This window comes from Pan troglodytes, chromosome 20 (assembly GCF_028858775.2).
Source record: "Pan troglodytes isolate AG18354 chromosome 20, NHGRI_mPanTro3-v2.0_pri, whole genome shotgun sequence".
NCBI lineage: Eukaryota > Metazoa > Chordata > Mammalia > Primates > Hominidae > Pan > Pan troglodytes.
In genome coordinates, this window is record NC_072418.2 from 45,400,240 (window position 1) to 45,423,279 (window position 23,040).

At 42.1% G+C, this 23,040-nt stretch overlaps 1 protein-coding gene and 1 pseudogene across 1 annotated transcript in view; one reads left to right on the top strand and one right to left on the bottom strand.

Moving 5' to 3' along the window:
* The window catches only part of LOC107969552 (uncharacterized), a 260,968-nt gene that overhangs the window by 94,127 nt on the left and 143,801 nt on the right, over nucleotides 1-23,040 (top strand). The gene's annotated exons all lie outside the window — the stretch shown is intronic.
* LOC100611360 (AN1-type zinc finger protein 5-like) lies at nucleotides 1,460-2,295 on the bottom strand (annotated as a pseudogene).

Genomic DNA, 23,040 nt, shown 5'->3' on the forward strand with positions numbered 1-23,040 from the left:
GGGCGCGATGGCTCATGCCTGTGACCTGGGCAACATAATGAGACTTCATGTCTTAAAAAAAAAAAATTAGCTCGGCGTGGTGGCATGTGCCTATAGTACCAGGTACTCAGGAGGTCGGGATTGCTTGAGCCCCGGAGGTTGAGTTTGCATTGAACTGTGATCACATGACTGCACTGTAGCCTAGGTGACAGAGTGAGACCCTGTCTCAAAAAATTAAAAAAAAAAATTCAGTGGATGGTACCCCACAATGATCCACACCGGAAATCTGGCCACCATCTTTGATTACTCTTTTATCACCCCCACATCTAGTCGATCACTCAGTGTTGACAATACTACCTGCTAAATATCTCTCAAGCTGTCCACTTCTTTTTCCAACCTTACTCACACTACTGATTCAGCTATTTCCTTTTCTAGATCACTGCAGCAGCCTTCTCTCTGATTCCACTTTTTTGTCTTCAGTCTAATTCCATGCCACTCTAATTCATTTTCTGCAGTGTGGGTGAAGTGGATGTATGAAACAAAATTCTAATCACATTTTCCCTAATATTAAAGCCCTTTAAATGGTTCTCTGTTGCCCTCAGGATGCACTTTGATCTCTTCAATAGGGCCCCCAAGCTTTTTTTGTTGTTGTTATATTACAAATTTAAAAGAACTCAGTCTTCTCCAGCTTCATCTGTGCTAATCCTGCCCCCACCTTTCCCCCATTCTTGTACTCCAGGTACACAACACATACTTTAATTCCTTAAATACCCCTGTTCTCTATTGTATCTGGGCCTTTGCACTTATTCTATCTGCCTAGAATGCTCCTGTTACGCCTCTTTCTTATCAACTTTAGTTATCTTTGGTTTAGACATCCCTTCTTCTGTGCTATGCTATGCTAACACCCCAACCCCAGGTCATGCTTCTGAAGTACCCAGTACTTATCCCTGTGTAGCGCTTACCATGCCCTCTCAAGATTACCTGGTGAATGTATTGTAAGCATTTTGTATGCAGGGACTACATGTCTCACTATTGAATCCTGGGTCCTAGAAAAGTAGCTATCACATAATAGATGCTCAGTAAATACACATCGTTACTTTGGCTATGTTTGCCATTAAATCAATTAAACAAGTGGTACAAAGCTGGTAGGGAATGACCAAAAATGGGGTCCTAGGCTTCGATGTTAGGTTTTTTTTTTTAAAAAAGTAAAGTCAAAGTTCAGATTATTGCAGTTTTACAGGTTGGCTATGGGTCTTAATGGGCTTATGGGATATTACAACTGAATCTAAACTCTGTCCAGCTGGTACAGTCTTTATCCAGGCTTCAGTCTTCTTTTTTTTTCTTAAAAAAAAAAAAGCTTTATTGAGATATAATTTATATGCCATACCACTCACCCATTTAAAGTATATTCCTCAATGATTTTTTTCCAGAGCAAGAGTGGAAGTTTATTTTATTTTTATTTATTTATTTTTTTAAAAAAATGGCCATGCATCTGCTCTTTAATGTTTTCCTATGATATATTAAAATAAAAACAAAGTTTCAGTCTCTTCACAAGAAGTAATTTATATTCTCTGAATTTTTTCAGCCACAACAACTGGATTCTCTTTTCTAATTTTTGCTGCAGCTTCTGCTTTGTAATCATATGGACAGTTGTGCTTGTCAGAGTTAACGGTGAAGTCCACAAAACAAATTTCCACATCGGCAGTCAAACCCTGTAAGACCAACTTTCTTTCTGCACATGAAACATCTGTTTCTCTTTGGTTTGGGCAATTCAGGAGCTTTTTCTTCACTCTGAGAAGTACTGGGCTGAAAAACTGATGGACTGGGCTGAGTGACAACTGGCTCTCACACCTCTGTTTTCGGGGTAGTTATTTTGTCCTCTGTTGAAATGCTCATTTCTGTCATTTGCTGAGTTACAGGCAAGGCAGCCGCAGGCACATTTCTTGATTTTTCAGATGTGCTGCCAGCAGCACCTTCACAGTTGTTTAAGCTAGTGTCTGCTCTCTGTACAGATGCAGAATCTGAGGTAGGACTGTTGGAACCACTAGCTGTCCCCATTGGGCTCATTCTGCCACTATTCTGCTGCCTCTGAAGATGTTCTTTGTAGCAGACTGAACACATTCCATTTGTCCTAGGATTTCCATAAAAGCCACATCCTGTGCTACACAGCATGGGCCCCGGGGTCTGGTTAGTCTCCTGAGCCATATTTTTCTGCCAGGTCTGAGTTCCAACCATCCCCATGGCCAAAGGGATTTTATTTTATTTTTAAGATGGAGTCTTGCTCTTGTCGTCCAGGGTGGAGTGCAATGGTGTGATTTCGGCTCACTGCAACCTCTGCCTCCTGGGTTCAAACGATTCTCCTGCCGCAGCCTCCTGAGCAGCTGGGATTACAGGCGCCTGCCACCACGCCCAGCTAATTTTTTTTTTTGTATTTTTAATAGAGATGGGGTTTCACCATGTTGGCCAGGCTGGTCTCCAACTCCTGACCTCAGGTGATCCACCCACCTCGGCTTCCCAAAGTGCTTGGGATTACAGGTGTAAGCCACCGCGCCTGGCTGGAAGTTTATTTTTAAAAGTCTTTAGAAAATAAAAAAAGAGAAAGTATGCTTGGAAGACACCCAAGTGCGTGACTTGAAGAACAAGTGCCTGATTTTTAGTATAGTCACAGAATTGTGGAACTGTCACCATAATCAATCTTCAGAACATATTCATCACCCCAACAAGAAACCCCATACCCATTAGTAATCGCTCCTTTTTTCACCCCACCCTTCAGCCTCCTCTCTCCAGCCCCTGTGAACCCTAATCTACTTGTTTGTTTCTGTGAACTTGCCTATTCTCAATATTTCATATAAATGGAATAATATGTGTTCTTGTGACTGGCTTCTTTCACTTAGCATAATATTTTCAAGATTTATCCATGTTGTATCATGTATCAATACTTTATTTCTTTTTATTTTTTACTTAAAATTTTTTTCCTATACAGATGAAGTCTCACTGTATTACCCAGGCTGGTCTCAAACAACTGGGCTGAAGCGATCCTCCCACCTTGGCCTTTCAAATTGTTGGGATTATAGGTGTGAGCCACTGTGCCCAGCCCCGTTTCTTTTTATTGCCAAATAATCTTCCATTATATGTATATACCACGTTTTGTAAATCCATTCATCAGTTGGTGGACATTTGAGTTGTTTCTGCTTTTGGCTATTACAAACAATGCTGCTTATGAACATTTTTTTTCTTTCTAAGAGATGGAGTGTTGCTCGGCTCACTGAAACCTCCGTCTTTCCAGTTCAAATGATTCTCCTGGCCCAGCCTCCTGAGTAGCTGGGATTACAGGTGCACACAACTACACCCAGCTAATATTGGTATTTTTAGTAGAGACGCAGTTTCACCATGTTGGTCAGGCTGGTCTTGAACTCCTGAGCTCAAGTGATCTGCCCACCTCAGCCTCCCAAAGTGCTGGGATTACAGGGGTGAGCCATCAAGCCCAGCCGTGGACATCTGTGTATGAGTTTTTGTATAGACATGTTTTTATTTCTCTTGGGTATATACCTAGGAGTGCAATTGTTGGGTCATATTATTACCAGAATGGGGTCCTGATCAAGTCCCCAAGAGAGGGTTCTTGGATCTTACACAGGAAAGAAGTCAGGGTAAGTCTATAGAGTAAAGTGAAAGCAAGTTTATTAGAGAAGAAACAAAAGAATGGCTGGTCCATAGGCAGAGCAGCCCTGAGGGCTGCTGGTTGGATATTTTTATGGTTATTTCTTGATTATATGCTACATATGGGGTGGATTATTCATGAGTTTTCCAGGAAAGGGGTGGCGATTTCTTGGAACTGAGGGTTCCTTTTCCTTTTTGACCATTTAGGGTAACTTCTAGACATTGCCATGGTATTTGTAAACTGTCGTGGCACTGGCGGGAGTGTCTTCTAGCATGGTTACACATTATAATTAGTGTATAAAGAGCAATGAGGACAACCAGAAGTCAGTTCCATCTGTATCTCGGTTTGGGCGTGTTTTGGCCAGCTTCTTTACTGCATCCTGTTTTATCAGCGGGGTCTTTGTGACCTGTATCTTGCGCTGACCTCCTATCTCATCCTGCAACTAAGAATGCCTAGTCTGGGAATGCAGCCCAGCAGGTCTCAGCTTTATTTTACCCAGACCCTGTTCAAAATGGAGTTGCTCTGGTTCAAACACCTCTGACATATTTCCCCCCTCCTTTTTACAAGGGGATCTTTAATCCTAAGGGTTGCAGAGGGGCAAAGATCTATCCACTGTAACTTATTTAGGCTGACTAGGGGCAATGATATTCCTGCCTATTAGGGTCTCTTGTATCCAGGGTAGAGAGGAGCTCAGTCAGAAAGCCTCAGTATGGTGAGGGCCCTTCATAACTCTGAGTTCTGACAAAAGGTGATATCTGAAAGACTAATAAGTGCTCAATTTAAGAAAACATTGAATAAGCTTATCTTGCATTTTTACACAAAGAATATGACAGCAATATATTCCACAAAAGTAAAGCGAAATAAGTAAAATTATTCCAAGTGAACTAAATAAGAAAGCTTTTCATGAATGGGGCAGTTGTTGGAACCAAGCTGATATAGTCACTAGCTGATTCCAATACATGCCCAGGATTAAAATATTGATCCAGATTTTTACATTACCTTCCCCTTTTGTTTCTTCTGAGCAGCAGCCAGAGATCACTGGTTGGTTCACAGGAAGAAGCAGAGTCAGTCTAAATTGCAGAAAAAACTCAACAGATGAGACTAGAATCTAATAACAGGTGTATCATGGTTTTTGAAAAATAATTTTTCTCTAATTCCCATTTTTATTAAAAACAAATCATGGTAGGACTCATTTATTTGCAAACTAAGTTTTAGTCTTATTATACTAGGTCTGATTATTTGTATAAAGTGCAGCAAGAGTAATTATTTGCCATATAGGCTCTTTTTAAATTGGATTTGATGGAACTTTGTTCCATAAGGAATCTCAGATTAGAGCTTTTAAAGCACTGATCCTAGCCACAGGTTTGTACCTTCAAATACTCGTATGAATTGGGTACATTTCTTTCCTCTCAATTTCCCAGGATAATTGGGACTCCTGGGCCAGAAAGTGACATTTTTGGCCAGGTGTGGTCGTCACACCTGTAACCCCAGCACTTTTGGAGGCTGAGGTGGGTTGATTACTTGACGTCAGGAGTTTGAGACCAGCCTGGCTAACATGGTGAAAAGCCTGTCTCTACTAATAATACAAAAAAAATTTAGCCTGGCATCGTGGCACATGCCTGTAATCCCAGCTGCTCGGAGGCTGAGTTAGGAGAATCACTTGAACCTGGGAGGCGGAGGTTGCAGTAAGCCAAGATCATATCACTGCACTCCAGCCTGGGTGACAGAGTGAAACACTCTCTCAAAAAAAAAAAAAAAAAAAAAAAAAGTGACATTCTTTAGAAAGTGACATTCTTTACTTACCACAGGTCAGGATCCCTGTACAAGGACTGCATAGACAAGGCACGAGGCCAGTTTTCCCAGGGGGCTTTTTCTGACTCTGTAAGTCAACTTTGATTCCTTAAAAGTAGTCTTTTTGTACCTGGCATGCCATTCCAGTCAAAGCCTTCATAAAAGAACCATTGTCTCCAATGGTGTCCTGTTACGAAAGAAAACAGATTCTTATTGTACTTGTGCAAATATTGCCATAGTCGAGAATACTTACAGTTTCCAAATTTTGGAGAAATGAGGTAGAGAGAAAGAAATATGCTCCAAATTTTCTTTATAGGAATATATTTTACTTGTTAAAAGCTGTAAATAGCTCAAAAGAAAAGTATTCTTGACTCTGAAAAGACAGAAAGGATCAGCAATGTTTTAGGCAAAAAGTCATAAAAAGATTATTTTCATCTTTTGTTAGTTCAGTCTATGCAATTAGTTCCTGTTTCACTCAACATTTATGTACACATTAGTTTTCCAAGAGAGTCTTTGAAGTTCTTTCTTCTCTATTTTAATGGCACACTTTCCAAAGTTATCAAAGGCCTGCATTTAAGAGTACTCATCAGAGTCCTATAGCTGATTATAAACTGCCCTTTAAAGAGGATCAAAATAAGACAACAATTGTCTGTGGATGACAAAAATTATTATGGCAGTCATGGTTACTTCTGTGGCATACAACAATTTTATAAAACAATTATAATTATTACTGATAATATACACTAAGTCATATCAGTATTATAGGAGTATAGCATAATTTTGGAAAACATACCAATAACACATTTATACAAATACACCCCAAAGAAAGCCAAACACTATTTCATATTTGACAGTGCTTCCTGTATGATTTTAATATACCAAATAAGCCAAATATGTCTCTTTTGGACTTTAGGGTACCTGATATCTAAAGGATTAATCAGGTCAGAAAAAGGCAACTTATAATTTGATTTTGGAAAGTTTTCAAATATTAAAGGTTTAAAATACTTGATATAAAATAGAATCCCAGCACACTGTAAGTCATTGAGCCAAAATGATAACTCAAAGATTTTAAAAAGGGAAAAACATGGCCGGGCATGGTGGCTCACGCCTGTAATCCCAGCACTTTGGGAGGCTGAGGTGGGCGGATCATAAGGTCAGGAGTTTGAGACCAGCCTGGCTAATATGGTGAAACCCCGTCTCACTAAAAATACAAAAAATTAGCCAGGCGTGGTGGTGCACGCCTGTAATCCCAGCTACTCGGGAGGCTGAGGCAGGAGATTTGCTTGAACCCGGGAGGCGGAGGTTTCAGTGAGCCAAGATTGTGCCACTGCACTCCAGCCTGGGTGACAGAGTGAGACTCTACCTGAAAAAAAAAGAGGGGGGGGGAAAAACCTTTACTCATTGATAGAGGGAAGACTTAGCTTTCCAAATAATTTTCTCTTTTCTTTCATTCTTTTTCCTGTAGTTTATTCAAAAGGCAAACAAAAATCTTTCATTAAAAAAAATTACACAAAAATCTTGTTCAAGAGTGAAAGCCAAGTCTCACCTTTATGTTAGTGTACTATATTGATGTTAAATCCATTTCTTAATAAAACCTAATAGACAAATCTGTTCAGGTGCAATGGCTCATGCCTGTAATCCTAACACTTTGGGAGGCTGAGGCAGGAGAATCACTTGAGCCCAGGAGTTCAAGACCAGCCTGGGCAACACAGTGAGACCCTGTCTCTTAAAAAAAAAAAAATCTTTTTTTTTTTTTTTTGAGACGGAGTCTTACTCTGTCACCAGGCTGGAGTGCAGTGGTTTGATCTTGGCTCACTGCAATTTCCACCTCCCAGGTTCATGCCATTCCCCTGCCTCAGCCTCCCGAGTAGCTGGGATTACAGGTGTGCATCGCCACACCCAGCTAATTTTTGTATTTTTAGTAGAGACAGGATTTCACCATGTTGGCCAGGATGGTCTTGATCTCCTGACCTTATGATCCACCCGCCTTGTCCTCCCACAGTGCTGGGATTACAGGCGTGAGCCACCGTGCCTGGCCAAAAAAAAAAATCTTATACACAAATCTGCCTAATCTTAATCGTTTTATCATAAGGTAAGATTCTTATAAACCTTTTATAACTCTTTACAGTTTTTTTTTGGTTAAAGAATAGAACCATGCTCTAAGAAAGCCATGTTATGCTTTTATTCCAATGTTAAATTTACAGATAAATTGAATAATACCCCTTTAATTTTAGCCAATATCTTCTCATACAGAATTTCTTTTACAACACTAATCTTTCATAGACCTTTCACAACTTACTCAAACATCAGCTTTATCCTATCCTTTAACTCTCTAAATTAGGGAAAAAAACACATCCCCATACTTTCTTATAATCTTTTACCAAAAACACATTCTACTTTCCTTATATACCTTGCATGTAAAACTGTTTCTCTAGTAGTCTCAATTACATATGTTACAATGTTAACTCTTAGCAACTTTTATTTTTGGTGAAAGACCTGGTAAGTAAGCAATTTTATTTATGTACCAGGTGTGTAGCCTAGGACACCAGACAGAAATGCAGATAAGGTCTGACTATTTCCAACATAGTTGGGGGCATGGATAACTCCGTATGTCCCCAGGCCTTACCTAGAATCTAGCTACAAAGCAGGTAAGTTGTACAAGTATCAAAAGTCAAAGAAGTAGTTTATAACCTTAAACCATCTAGCAAAGATAGTATTTGACCTGCCTAATTTAGACTAAATGTCTTAAGTTTTGAAGATGTTTTTATTTTACCAATAATCTTGAAAAGTGTCTTTATTTCATAAAGATTACTAAAGTCATGTGAACTAAAAGGCATTAAAGTTTTTATTTTTCTGACAAAATATTTGATTTCAGCACTTTTCTTAAAGCCAATTAATTGGAGCTTTTTATATAAATACCACACACACAACACATATAAATACACAGACAAGAAAAACAAAAACAAGAACAAAAAACAAAACTTAGATACACAGACAGAAGCAGAACCAATAGTTGTAAGATTTTTCATTTGCCAGTTTTTAAGTTTTTCTTTCCCATTTTATGAACCCTATCATGACTTACACAGACCATCTAGACTTTCTAACTTGTCTTACATTTCCCTTTTTCTTAAATAATCAGTCATTCTACTTTAGGACAAGGATTTACCATACAAGATCTTTTCTCACATAATATTTCTTTTCTTTATAACTTTCCTTACCAAAAATACATCTTCATATCCATAACTTTCTTCACACCTCTCTCCCCTACTGTTTTTTTCTCTTTCTACCTTTTTTCTATTTTCTTCTGTCCCCTGTCCTAATTGTCAGCTAAGCAATACTAAATTACATTTCCAAAGGGCCAACTCTTAGATGAAACAAAATAGAGAATTCATATTTTATTCAAACCAAGGAAAAATGGTGTGAATAACAGTTCAGTTAAGACAGCCAGGGCCAGGCGTGGTGGCTTATGCCTGTAATCCCAGCACTTTGGGAGGCCAAGTTGGGTGGATTACCTGAGGTCAGGAGTTTGTGATCAGCCTGGCCAACATGGTGAAACCCCGTCTCTAATAAAAAAATACAAAATTAGCTGGACACGATGGCGGGTGCCTGTAATCCCAGCTACTCGGGAGGCTGAGGCAGGAGAAACACTTGAACCTGGGAGGTGGAGGTTGCAGTGAGCCGAGATTGCACCATTGCACTCCAGCCTTGGAAACGAGCAAAACTGTGTCTCAAAAAAAAAAAAAAAAAAAAAAAAAAAAAGACAGCTAGGAAAAACATACACTCTTACACATGGAGATTTCTCTAAGGATGTAAGTTAAGTTAATTACTGACTGGCTTTAGGGTGGAGCCTTTTAAAGAACAATGCCAGGAAAGCATGCGGTTTCTAGAGCCTAATAAGCAGACACAGCTGGAAGGCAAAACAGATTCCCCAAGAATTAATGGACCCATTTTTTTTTTTTTTTTTGAGATGGAGTCTCGCTCTGTCGTCCAGGCTGGAGTGCAGTGGCACGGTCTCAGCTCACTGCAAGCTCCCCTTCCTGGGTTCACACCATTCTCCTGCCTCAGCCTCCCGAGTAGCTGGGACCACAGGTGCCCGCCACCACACCTGGCTAATTTTTTGTATTTTTAGTAGAGACGGGGTTTCACCATGCTAGCCAGGATGGTCTCTAATCTCCTGACCTGGTGATCTGCCCGCCTTGGCCTCCCAAAGTGCTGGGATTACAGGCATGAGCCACCGCGCCCTGCCAAGGGACCCATTTTTGTACTGGATCCTGGATCCCAAAAAAGAGGTAATCAGCCCATCTCCCATGGGAGACTTATCTCTCAGTGGGAGTTGCGGATGTTTCCATACCTTTTAGGTGGCTGAGAGCATGTTTCTCTGATCCAAACATGCAAAGAGCTGAGTATCCCCCCATAACTGCCATTAGCTGTCCCTTAAATATATTTCCTACCTAGTTATTACACATGGAGGCTAAAAGCTCTCTCATAATGCAAAGTAATTTCTTTTTTTTTCTTTTTTGAGACAGAGTTTCTCTCTTGTTGCCCAGGCTGGAGTGCAATGGCGCAATCTCGGCTCACTGCAACCTCCGCCTCCCAGGTTCACGCAATTCTCCTGCCTCAGCCTCCCGAGTAGCTGGGATTATAGGCATGCACCACCATGCCCGGCTAATTTTGTATTTTTAGTAGAGACGGGGTTTCTCCATGTTGAGGCTGGTCTCAAACTCCTGACCTCAGGTAATCCACCTGCCTCGGCCTCCCAAAGTGCGGGGATTACAGGTGTGAGCCACTGCACCCGGCCAATGCAAAGTAATTTCTGATACCCCCCAAAAATCAAAATGTCAGGTAATGCAATGCAAAACAGAACAGAGCCTTAGATTTTGAGAGGCATCTATCCGCTTTTATTTTGTATTTTTTGAGACAGAGTCTTGCTCTGTCACCCAGGCTGGAGTGCAGTGGTGTAATCTCAGCTCACTGCAAACTCCGCCTCATGAGTTAAAGCAATTCTCTGCCTCAGCCTCCCAAGTAGCTGGGATTACAGGCGCCCGCCACCATGCTCAGCTAATTTTTGTATTTTTAGTAGAGATGAGGTTTCAGTATCTTGGCTAGGCTGGTCTTGAACTCCTGACATCATGATCCACCTGCCTCGGCCTCCCAAAGTGCTGGGATTACAGGTGTGAGCCACCGTGCCCGGCCTATCCACTTTTAATTGCTGGGGTTCCATGAAGAAAAGAGAAGTTTCCCCAAAATGGGGTCTGTGTCACCCCTGTTTTTCCCAAGGAGTCCCAGCTGTTAGAAATTATCTTAGGTCCTCTTATGTGGGCATGAAGGTGGCAAGAATAAAAACTGGAGAAAGAGAATTCAGTCGTCTGAGAAGAAAAAGTTTTTGTTTTTGTTTTTTCCAGAAAAGTAAGATCCAAGAAAAAAACCATAAAGGCCTTTAAAACGTATGCATAGCTTGGACATCTGCTTTAAATTAAGCCAGCTTTTAACCAAATCTCTTATTACTAGACTCTAGTTAAGACAAACAGCCAATATTTCTGGCTTTTGGACTTTACCAAAGGTAACTTCCCAGATGAAACCAATAAGTTTTAACTAAGGTTATGACTTAACTGTGGGTGTACCGGGTATTTCCAAAGAGTTGGTAAGCAGTTTTTACAAGATATAGAATCTCTAAAGGTAGCACAGAGAAAGGAAAATTTGAGAAGGGAAGCCAGAAGTTGTTCATGGACGGGGGCACATGTTCTCAGGATCTCCTGAGGGTTATGTCATGGGCAACAACAAACAAAAAGTAATATAAAAAATAAAAAAGAAGTTGTTCATGGAGAGGAAGAGAATTAATAAATGGTAAAGGTCACACAAATAAACCAGAAAGGACTTATTCCCCAGGCTGGAAATTGAACCCAGGCCACCATTGTGAAAAGATGAAATCTTAGCTACTGAGCTACAACATTGGGCAGTTTCTGTTATTCTTCCCAGAAGGAGCCTAGAGCAGCCAATTTTGAACTTACTAAGGCTTTTAACTGCTCAAGATAATTTTTAGGGCTGTGACATGAGCCCCCAAATTCCTGCCCTCCAGATGGCAGAGACCAAGAGAAAGTACCATGGTTACAATGTCAGACTCCCAAGGGCATAAAACAAGATGAAGGAGAAACCTCATCCAGGTTTTTGGTTTGTTTGTTTTGTTTTTTGGTTTCATTAACCACCAGCAATTTGTAACTGAACAGCTTTCTGGGGCGGCTTGAACAGAGGGCTTACAGGGGTCCTTGGCCTGCATTCTATCCTGTGGTATCTCTTTTTATGACAGAACGACACAGAAAGACAAATTCATAGCACAAATTACACTGGATTTGTTACAGCCTAAGATTAGCTTCATAAATCCTTTTTCCCAGTAATGAAAACTTTGCAGAGGAGATAAAAAGTGATTTTTACCATGCATTCAACTGGTTTGCGCACAGAGAGAGAGAGAGGAAAGGGAAGGGAGAGGGAGAAAAGCATTGCCTGCAGCAGGGCAGGGGAGGCAAGGAGCTCGGGGGGCCAGGGAAAGACCCACCCATTGCAGCGACACTGGATCAAATGTTCAGGCAGCTGATCGTCAGTCTTGAAGGGATCTTTTCTGGTAGTCTCATTGGCTCTCAAGTTTCCCCCTTTAGGGAGAAAAAAGCTCCCTGTGTCCCACGATCCTGTACATCCCTAATCCTATCACTCATAGCCTTCAGCAAAGAGCACAAGGCAGATTAATCCAAAGAGAATAGTGGTTAACATCCCGTAGTACCAAATCCATTTTTAACCAAGAACAATGTTACCAAGGGAGACCTCTAACTCCCTATGTCTTAGGAGGGACTCTGACCTTCCTAAGTTGAGCCTTTAACCCATGTTCAGACAAGCGTCTTTGCCCTTTACTGTGATGGGCCTTTTAACCCCTTATGCCTGCCTGTCTGCCTGCCTGCCTGCCTGCCTGCCTTCCTGCCTGCCTTCCTTCCTTCCTTCCTTCCTTCCTTCCTTCCTTCCTTCCTTCCTTCCTCCCTCCCTCCCTCCCCCTTTCCCTCCTTCCCTTCCATCTTCCTTCCTCCCTCCCTCCCATCTTCCTTCCTCCCTCCCTCCCTTCCTTTTCTCTTTTAATATATAAAAATTTTTAGCTAATCTTCTGTGTATCAGTCCAATTTTAGTATATGTGTTGCTGAAGCGAGCACAACCCGCTATGTCTTAGGAGGTATTCTAACCCTTTCAGGTTGGGCCTCTAACCCAACTTTGTCCTTTACCGAGGATAAAATGTACCCCAGCACTTACCCAGAGTCAGCCAATTGGTGCTGCGTGGATAATTTTCCTTTGGAGTTGGGGGTCTCTCCAGTATTGTCCCTTCATGGTTCTCTGGAAGATGTTATGGGAAATGGGTCCCAATCCAGACCCCAAGAGAGGGTTCTTGGATCTTGCACAAGAAAGAATTCAGGGCAAGTCCATAAAGTGAAAGCAAGTTTATTAGTGAAGTAAAGAAACAAAAGAATGGCTACTCCATAGGTAGAGCAGCCCTGAGTGCTGCTAGTTGGCTATTTTTATGGTTATTTTTTGATCATGTGCTAAATATAGGGTGAATTATTCATGAGTTTTCCAAGGAAGGGGCAGGGATTTCTCAGAACTGAGGGCTCCTCTTTTTTTTTAGACCATATAGGGTAACTTCCAGACATTGCCATGGCATTTGCAAACTGCCATGGTGCTGGGGGGTGTGTCTTCTAGCATGCTAATACATTATAATTAGTGTATAATGAGCAGTGAGAGCAACCAGAGGTCAGTTTCATCGCTATCTTGGTTTTGGTGGGTTTTGACCCCCTTCTTTACTGCATCCTGTTTTATCAGCAGGGGATTTGTGACCTGTATCTTGTGTTGACCTTCTAGCTCATCCTGCAGCTAAGAATGCCTAACCTCCTGGGAATGCAGCGCAGCAGGTCTCAGCCTCATTTTACCCAGCCCCAGTTCAATATGGAGTTGCTCTGGTTCGAACACCTCTGACAGTATGGAGGGTTTACAATTCTTAAGAAGAGAGAAGTTGCTGAGCTTTAGAGAATAAGCTGAAACATGCATGAAGCACTAATAACTCTTGCCCTGTACTTTGTTACTTTAGTGATAAATTTTACAGCTGGTTCTTTGAATAATTTACATTAATTAAGTTTCTCTGTCTGATGTGAAGTAGCCAGTGAATAAGCAAAGCCTAATTCTCCAATAAAGATAATAAAGCCCTTCTTGAGTTAAATGGAAGTGGGAGAATGTCATGTCTGTTTCTGTCCATTTCCATTCCTGCTCCTTCTCCTCTGGACGAAACAGGGCTGGCTGATGGAGTTAACCAGGAAGGCTTCAAATGGGGAAATTGGCTCATTTAAACTCCTGCTAGTATTAAACTGTTCCTCAGTCCTATGTAAGTTAAGACAAAAAAGTTATGAAACTCATGTGAGTTATAGGTATAGGATTCTGTTAACACGTATATCATATCCAGATAAATATGGGCACCTTAAAAGTAGTTGTCCTGGGAATAAATACACATCTATTGAAAAAATTCTGTCATCATTACTCAAAATATTTTGGTCAACTTGCCATGTAGAGTTACTTTCAAAACCAGTCTGAGGCCTACAAGAAAATCAGTTTCACTTCCTTATAATCACACTTAGGATTTCAGATACTTGCTACTCTGTTTATGTTTATTGGCCTTTTTTAAATAGTTACCCCTTTTTATTTCTCTAGCCCCAAGCAAGGAAAACTCTGGGTTCACATTGTGCTCCAAGTACAGGACAAGGCTCACATCATACAGAGCCTAAGCAATGAAAAAGATTGGCATGCTTCACAAGACTTTGACCTTTAAACAAAGCATGGTCAGTCTGTTTTCTCCAGTGTCCTGTTTCTGCTTTGTGATCCCCTCCCCCACTCTTTTTGTATTAAAGAACCCTTAAACCTGAGGCTGGGGACATGGCCTTGAATTGTCCTCTCAGAGGAAACTGGGAGAATGGGTAGAGAGAGGTACTTCAGAGGTCTCTTTTTCCTTCTGCTCGTGGGTAGTTAGTTAATGATCTACCAGCAGTCCCCACTCTTGGGGAGACTGGGATCATGTTCCAGCCGCACATCACAGCTTAGGGCAGAGGGCATTTTGTACACAGAGGGAGCTGCATCTGACTTTCCTACTTCATCTGTAGAGTCAGTAGCCATCTGTGGTCTTGCGTGTTCTCAGTTTTCAGGCTCCGGATATGAAAATGGATCTTTCAATTTTCTTTCTCTCTGAGTCTGCTCTGAGGGAAAATGAGGACGTTTACTAGCAGAGGAAAAAGAAATACTGAAGTTTGCAAAAATTGATAGAAAGCTGGGCTCCCTGCTCATCATGCCTCCTTCCTCCCTAGCAGTTTCTAAACCCTCAGAACATTACAGTGAGATTTTAGCTGATGGTACAAACATGTCTACAGGATTTCCTCAAGCTGGGGCTACATTTGAAGGCTTTATATTTTGGCCATCTGACCTGCTTTTCTCTTTTCCAGAGTATTCTACTTTTCACAAATAGGTATGATCTAGGAGTTCAGCCTCCCTCACTGTTCACTAATTGCAGAATAAGCAATGCAGAGGCTGTTCAGAGAGTATCTTATCTGTGGGGAGAGGGAGAGGAAACACTGGAACACTTGCCAGGGGAGGGACCAGAGGGCATAATTAATAAATGAACAACCCTGGAGCAGAATAGGGGACGAGTTAGACACAGGAAGGAAGCTAAAGGAAGCCAGAGAATTTCAGGAATTGAGGGTATCACATGGAGAAATAAAGAGCGAGTTAGACAGAGGCTGTTGGTGGTCCCTACCCTGACACCTGAAAGAATTGCCTGATCAAGGCCTACTATGGGCATGGTCTTAGGCTAGGTTTTAGGGATAAAGAGATAAATAAGACACAGTCCTTATTTTACAAGTTTACAGTCTAACAAAAAGGAGATAAATTAACAAATTGGAGGAGATTTTTCAGAATGTGTGGTATTGTGGGCTAGGAGTCTGCTACCATTGCTAATAGCTGGCATTTATTTTTTACCCACCGTCTTCTAAGCATTTTATGCATTAAATAACTCATCAACTCCTGACATCGGCCCCTTGAAGTATATATTACTATTGCTATAATCCTTGTTTTAGAGGTAAAGAATCTGAGGCACAGAGACATTACACATAGCCTGCCTGAGGTCTCACAGCAGGCACTCAGAAGCAGAACTCCAGCACAGGTAGTCTGGTTCTAGAACCTACGCTCACACTAACATAGCTGCCAATAAGTCATGTGGGGAAGCTCTGCCACTTCATGTCTACATGCCTTTGTACCCACTTGTCTTTCCTTGGCCTAAGATACTCTTCCTTAAAGCCTCTGGTCAACAAGGGACTCTTCTTTGATATCTTCTCTGACTCCTGCCTATCCCAGAGCCATTGCTGCCCTTGGAGCTTACCCAACACTTTGTCATTGTATTCTATTTGTTGGAATGTCTGACTCCTTTTATTATAAGCTTCTGGAGAGCAAGGAATTTTTATTCTCGGAAAACAGTTATAAAAGTAGAGCCAATAATATAATGAGTTTACATGTACTTATCATCCAGCTTTAGTGATGAACATTTCAGTTCAATCTTATGTCATCTATATTCTGCCTTCCAACCATGAATTATTTTGTAGAAAATCATAGACATCAAATCATTTCATCTGTAGATATTTCAACTTACTCCTAAAATACAAGGGCATTTTAAGAAACAGTATCACAAACATATCAGAAAACATTATCACAGTAAAAGATTATTTCCTCTTGGGCTGGGTGCGGTGGCTCACACCTATAATCCCAGCACTTTGGGAGGCCAAGGTAGGTGAATCACAAGGTCAGGAGATCGAGACCATCCTGGCTAGCACGGTGAAACCCCGTCTCTACTAAAAATACAAAAAAATTAGCCAGGTGTGGTGGTGGGCGGCTGTAGTCCCAGCTACTCGGGAGGCTGAGGCAGGAGAATGGTGTGAACCTGGGAGGTGGAGCTTGCAGTGAGTGGAGATCACACCACTGCACTCCAGCCTGGGTGACAGAGCGAGACTCCGTCTCAAAAAAAAAAAAAAAAAAAGATTATTTCCTCCTTAATATCATAAAATATCCAGCCAATGATCAAATTTCTGCGATTACCTTATAATTGTTCTTCCTTTCCGTTTTTCATTTATTTATTCTTTGATTCCTTCCTTTGTTCTTTCCCTCCCTCCTCTTCTTTTTTAAATAGTAAGATTGTTTGAATCAGAATCCAAATCAGAAGGACTTTATTTTTTAATGTTCATATTCTCTTCAATACCTAGCTTAGTATTTGACATATAGTAAGTCCTCAATAAATGTTTGTTAAACAAATAATCAGAAACCTAGAAAAGGTCCTGTTTGATATTTGGTTGGTTTCTTGGAATGCCTTTCAATTTCTGATAACCTTAGTTTTTCAGGGGTTAACTTTGGTGCTAGCTGTTGTCAGTGTATGAACATTGCTAGAGGTTTGAGGGCAATGGGTATATCCTTGACTCAGACATTTCTAGGCTAGGAGGAAATGGGGGTCCTTTTTTTTTTTTTTTTGCTTTGAGACAGAGTCTGATGCTGTCACCCAGGTTGCAGTGAAGTGGCATGACCTTGGCTCACTGCAACCTCTGCCTTCCAAGTTCAAGTGATTCTTGCGCCCCAGCCTCCCAAGTAGCTGGGATTACAGGCACGCACCACCATACCCAGCTAATTTTTTGTATTTTTAGTAGAGACGGGGTTTCATCATGTTGCCAAGGCTGGTCTCGAACTCCTGGCCTCAGGTGATCCACCTGCCTCGGCCTCCCAAAGTGTTGGGATTACAGGTGTGAGCCACTGCGCCTGGCCTGGTCCTTGCTTTCTTGTTTCTGTTTTTTGTCCTTGGTTTCTGTCATGGGCTGAATTGTGTTCCCTTAAAATTCTTCGGTTGAAACCCTAACCCCTAGTGCCTCAGAATGTGACTTTATTTGGAAATAGGGGCTTTAAAGGTGATTAAGATAATGCCTGTAGGGTGGGCCCTAATTCATTTTGACTGATGTCCTTAAAGAAGAGGAAATTGGGACACAAAGAGAGACACCACAGATGTGTAGGTACAGAGAAGAGACCATGTGAGGAGACAGCAAGAAGGCACCTCCAAAACTATGAGAAATAAATTTCTGTTGTTTAAGCAATTCAGGCTTTCTGGTACTCAGCCATATAGTCATATGGCAGCCATATAGTGTTATAGCAGACTAATAACAGTATCTTATTGCACGTTAAATTGTCGCTCACTCCTGTAATCCCAGCACTTGGTTAGGCCGCGGCAGGAAGATTGCTTCTGTTCAGAAGTTCAAGAACAGCCTGGGCAACATAGCGAGACACTGTCTTTACAACAAATAAAAATATTAGCCCCATGTGGTGGTATGCGCTTGTGGTCCCACCTATTCAGGAGGCTGAGCCTGGGAATCGCCTGAGTCTGGGAGGTCAAGACTGCAATTAGCCATGATTGTGCCACTACACTCCAGCCTGGGCAACATAGTGAGATCCTGTCTCAAAAAATAAAAGTTGGGGGCCAGGCACAGTGGCTGACACCTATAATCCCAGCACTCTGGGAGGCCAAGGTGGGTGGATCACTTGAGGCCAGGAGTTTGAGACCAGCCTGACCAACATGGCAAAACCCCATCTCTACTAAAAAGAATACAAAAATTAGCCTGGTGTGGTAGCATGCACCTGTAATCCCAGCTACTCAGGAGGCTGAGGCACGAGAATCACTTGAGCCCAGGATACCGAGGTTGCATTGGGCTGAGATTGTGCCACTGTACTCCAGCTTGGGTGACAGAGTGAGACTGTCTCAAAAAAAAAAAAAACAAAAAGTTGGATTGATCATTTTTGGCTTCTTTGCCACTTCCTCAGAACAGGATTGTAAAGGAGCTTCCAGAAAGCACCAGTGGCCTTATGTGTGCTTGGAACACAGAATTCTAAGATGGCCCCCTAATACCTAGAACTATGAATATGATGAGATACCACACCCATGATTATGTTACCTTGTGTGGCAAACAGGATTTTGAAGACATAATTAAGGTTACAACTTAGTTGATTTTGAATTAATCAGAAGGGAAATGATCTGAGTGGACCTAATGTAATCACATGAGCTTTTTAAAAGCAAAATCAGAGCGTTTTCTCAGGCTGGTCTCAGAAGGGAAAATCAGAGATAGTAGAAGTGTGAGAGGGATTTGACTTGAGAGAGGTTCTCCATGGCTAAGATGGAGGAGGTCACAGTGCTAGGACCTGAGAAGGTCTTCTAGGAGCTAATAATAGTCCCTGGCCGACAACAGGACAGTGGGGAACTCAAACTATGACTTCAAGGAACTGAATTCTGCAAACTAATGAGTAAGTGTTGTTTTAAACCACTAAATTAGTGGTGGTTTATTGTATAGCAATAGAACATGAATACAGGTGCTTTGTACCTGATAGATTGAATTAGTGGCTCCTTTCCTTAGTTTATATTTAAAAATTGGAGTAAAATTAAAATACATTGAAATGTCTGTAGATCTCAAGTCTACAAGTTGATTTTTGGTAAATGTGTATACCCATGCAATCACTACCTGAATTGAGATGTAGAACATTTCCATCAGCCCCAGAGCTCCCTTGAGCATCTTTGTCATTAATCCCACCCTCTAGGGCGAATTATGTTTTTTTTTTTTTTTGAGAGAGAGTCTCGCTCCTCTGTCACCCAGGCTGGAGTGCAATGGCTCGATCTCGGCTCACTGCAAGCTCCGCCTCCTGGGTTCATCTCAGTCTCCTGCCTCAGCCTCATGATTAGCTGGGACTACAGGCGCTTGTCAACACGCCCGGCTAATTTTTTGTATTTTTTAGTAGAGACGGGGTTTCACCGTGTTAGCAGGATGGTCTAGATCTCCTGACTTTGTGATCCGCCTGCCTCGGCCTCCCAAAGTGCTGGGATTACAGGTGTGAGCCATTGTGCCTGGCCTAGGGCGAATTCTTAACATCTTTAATTGGAATTGCCTATTCTTGAGCTTCATTTAAATGGCATCATATAGGCTGGGCATAATGGCTCATGCTTGTAATTCCAGCATTTTGGGAGGGCCGAGGCAGGAAGATCACTTGCCTCCAGGAGTTCAAGACCAGTCTGGGCAACATAGCGAGACCTCCTCTCTACAAAAAATAAAAAGCTGGGTGTGGTGGTGGCATGCATCTGTAGTCCCAGCTACTGAGGAGGTTGAAGTGGGAGGATTACTTGAGCCTGGGAGGTCAAGGCTGCAGTAAGCCGTGATCGTGCCACTACACTCGGCCTGGGTGACAGTGTGAGACCCCCTCTGAAAAAGAACAATGACATTATATAGCATGCGCTCCTTTGTGTCTGGCTTCTTTTGCATGGCATAATGTTTTCAAGATTTATCTTTTTTTTTTTTGAGATGCAGTCTTGCTCTGTCACCAGGCTGGAGTGCAGTGGTGCGATCTCGGCTCACTGCAACCTCCGCCTCCCGGGTTCAAGCGATTCTCCTGCTTCAGCCTCCCAAGAAGCTGGGACTACAGGCATGCGCCACCATGCCCAGCTAATTTTTGTATTTTTCGTACAGACAGGGTTTCACCATGTTGGCCAGGATGGTCTCAATCTCTTGACCTCATGATCCGCCTGCCTCGGCCTCCCAAAGTGCTGGGATTACAGGCATGAGCCACCACGCGTCCTTACAGGGAGGGTCTCATTCTGTTGTGCAGGCCGGAGTGCCATAGTATGATCATAGCTCACTGCAGCTTTGAACTCCTGGTCTCAAGCAGATCCTTCCACCTTGGCCTCCTAAAGTGCTGACATTGAAGGTATGAGCCATGCTGCCAGCCCATCCATTTTGTTTTGTCTGTAGATTGTACCCTTTGATTGCTGATTAGTATACTATTGTATGGATATTCCGTAATTTGTTTATCCATTCATCTGCTGATAGACATTTGGGTTTCCAGTTTTTGGCTATTATGAATAATACTGCTATGAGCATTCATGTACAACTGTTTGTGTGGATATGTATTTTCATTTCTCTTGGGTAAATATCTATGAGTGGGATTGCTGGATTGTAGAAGTGTATATTGAACTTTATAAGAAAGTGTCAACTGTTTTCTAGAGTGGGTGTGCCATTTTATATTTCCCCTAGCAATACATAAGAATACCAATCATTCCCCATCCTTACTTGGTATGGTCAAATCTTTTAAAGTTCAGCCAGTTGCCAACAATTTCTTCTTGAGTACCTCTCTGTGCTTTGCAGAATAGATTATTCATCTCATGCCCATCATATAGTATGTCCTTCCAACTCTTTTTATAATTTAATTCCTACCTATGCTTCAGGACACTGTTTCCTAACACGGAATAAATGTGAGAATCACTTGGGAGTGTTTCAGAACACACAAGCCCAGGTCTCACTACAGGCATATTGTATCAGCTTTTCCAGGGATGGTATATATACTTACGTATGTTGAAAACGTTCCCTAGGTAATTCTTATGCATACCCCTAGCTAAAAACCATTGATTTAGCCCCAGGTCTTACCTATTAGCTCCATCCTGGCTATATGTTAGTAGTGTCTGGGAAGGCTTAAAAATTACAAAGCCTGGGCCGGGCGCTGTGGCTCATACCTGTCATTCCAGCACTTTGGGAGGCTGAGCGGGGTGGATAACAAGCTCAGGAGATTGAGACCATCCTGGCTAACACAGTGAAACCCTGTCTCTACTAAAAATACAAAAAATTAGCTGGGTGTGGTGGCAGGCGCCTGTAGTCCCAGCTACTCGGGAGGCTGAGGCAGGAGAATTGTTTGAACCTGGGAGGCAGAGCTTGCAGTGAGCTGAGATCACGCCACTGCACTCCAGTCTGGGCAACAGAGTGAGACTTGTCTCAAAAAAAAAAAAAAAAAAAAAAAAAAGTTTACAAAGCCTGGGTCCCTCTCCAGACCAATTATATTGGAATTTGTGGATGGAGTCTGAGCGTCAGTTGTTCTTTTAAAAAATTCCCCAGTTATTCCAACGTGTAGCCACATTTCCCATTAGATTTCTCTGACTTCTTGTGGCATTTACGTCTTTCTTTTTTGGTATTATGATTATTTTTCAGGTCTTATCTCCTGTCTTGGGCTTTATATTCCTTGGGGTAGGGACCTTGCCTTTTTCATTTCTGTATCTTTCATGAACACATGAATTGGTCATCAGGAAGAGATCTCAGCCACACATAGGTTGTGTCCTGGGTCTCAGGTTCACATGTTAATGCTACAGTCTTTGTTCTCCACAAGGTCAGAGGTTGCTTGCTATGAAGGATGTGGGTAACTCCACAGTGCAGCTGGTAGATGGAGGTCACCCTGTTTGGTATGTTTTTAGGTGTAGCATTGGAAGTAAGAATTCTATGTGTGTGGGGTGGAGGGGCAGGGATATGTAGGGAGAGAGATCTAATTAGGATGGAGGAATTATACAAGGAAGTAGTGATAAAGGAAGGAAGAAACTTCTTTTTTTTCTTTTTTTTGAGATGGAGTCTGGCTCTGTCATCCAGGGTAGAGTGCAATAGCATGATCTCAGCTCACTGCAACCTCTGCCTTCCAGGTTCAAGTGATTCTCCTGCCTCAGCCTCCAGAGTAGCTGGGATTACAGGCGCCCACCACCACACCCAGTGAATTTTTGTATTTTTAGTAGAGACAGAATTTCACCATGTTGGCCAGGCTGGTCTCGAACTCCTGACCTCAAGTGATACACCTGTGTCGGCCTCCCAAACTGCTGGGATTACAGGCATAAGCCACCCCACTCGGCCAGAAACATCTTCTCTTTAGAAGAAGTTTGAACTTATCTAATAGGCCAGAGTAGGCCACTGTAGATTTTTGAATAGGGGAGTGAACTAGGAGGGTAATGAGGCAGTCATATGCAAGAAGGATTTCGGAGAGACTGGAGACAAGAAGTCAAGCAAGACTTTGAGTGTTATTGAGGGTCTGGGTCAGTTAGGTTTATGGGAATGGTGAGAACAGCATAACTGAGAGTTGTTAAAAAAGGATCAAGAGGCTTTCACAATGTATTGAATCTGGAAACAAATGAGCAGGGGCTGTGGAAACTTAGGGGGTGTCACTGGGAGAAATGAGTGAGCTGTGTGGGAGAGCTTGTTTAAATGGGTAACTTCAGACAGTATTTGGATGTGGGTGTCATGAGTTCTGGAAGTAGTTGGGGCTAGAGATATAAATTAAGAGCCATCTCCAGAGAGGTCACTAAGCTGATGAAAGAGGGTAGATGGAGGGAGACAAGAAGGGTCTGAGTACTAAATCTGGTGTGGGGGAGCAGTACGTAAGTGGGAAATGGAGGGAGGAGAGCTTTCCAGAAGGGAAAAGTTGTCTGTGATCTTAGATATTGTAAAAGGAAAAAGTGTGAGGTCCCTAAAAATGCCTTTGGATTTGGCCAAGACATGGATACTGATTTTGTGCTGTTTCCAGCGATCTTGGGTAGGGAGGCACTGCAGAGGGCCAGGAAAAATTAGGTGATGAGGAAAGGCAAAGACCGCACATGTGTTTCAATTGCTTGGAAGTGAAGGAAATGAGGTTATAGCTTAGTACTTAGCAGAATTAATAAATGAAGGCTATTCGGG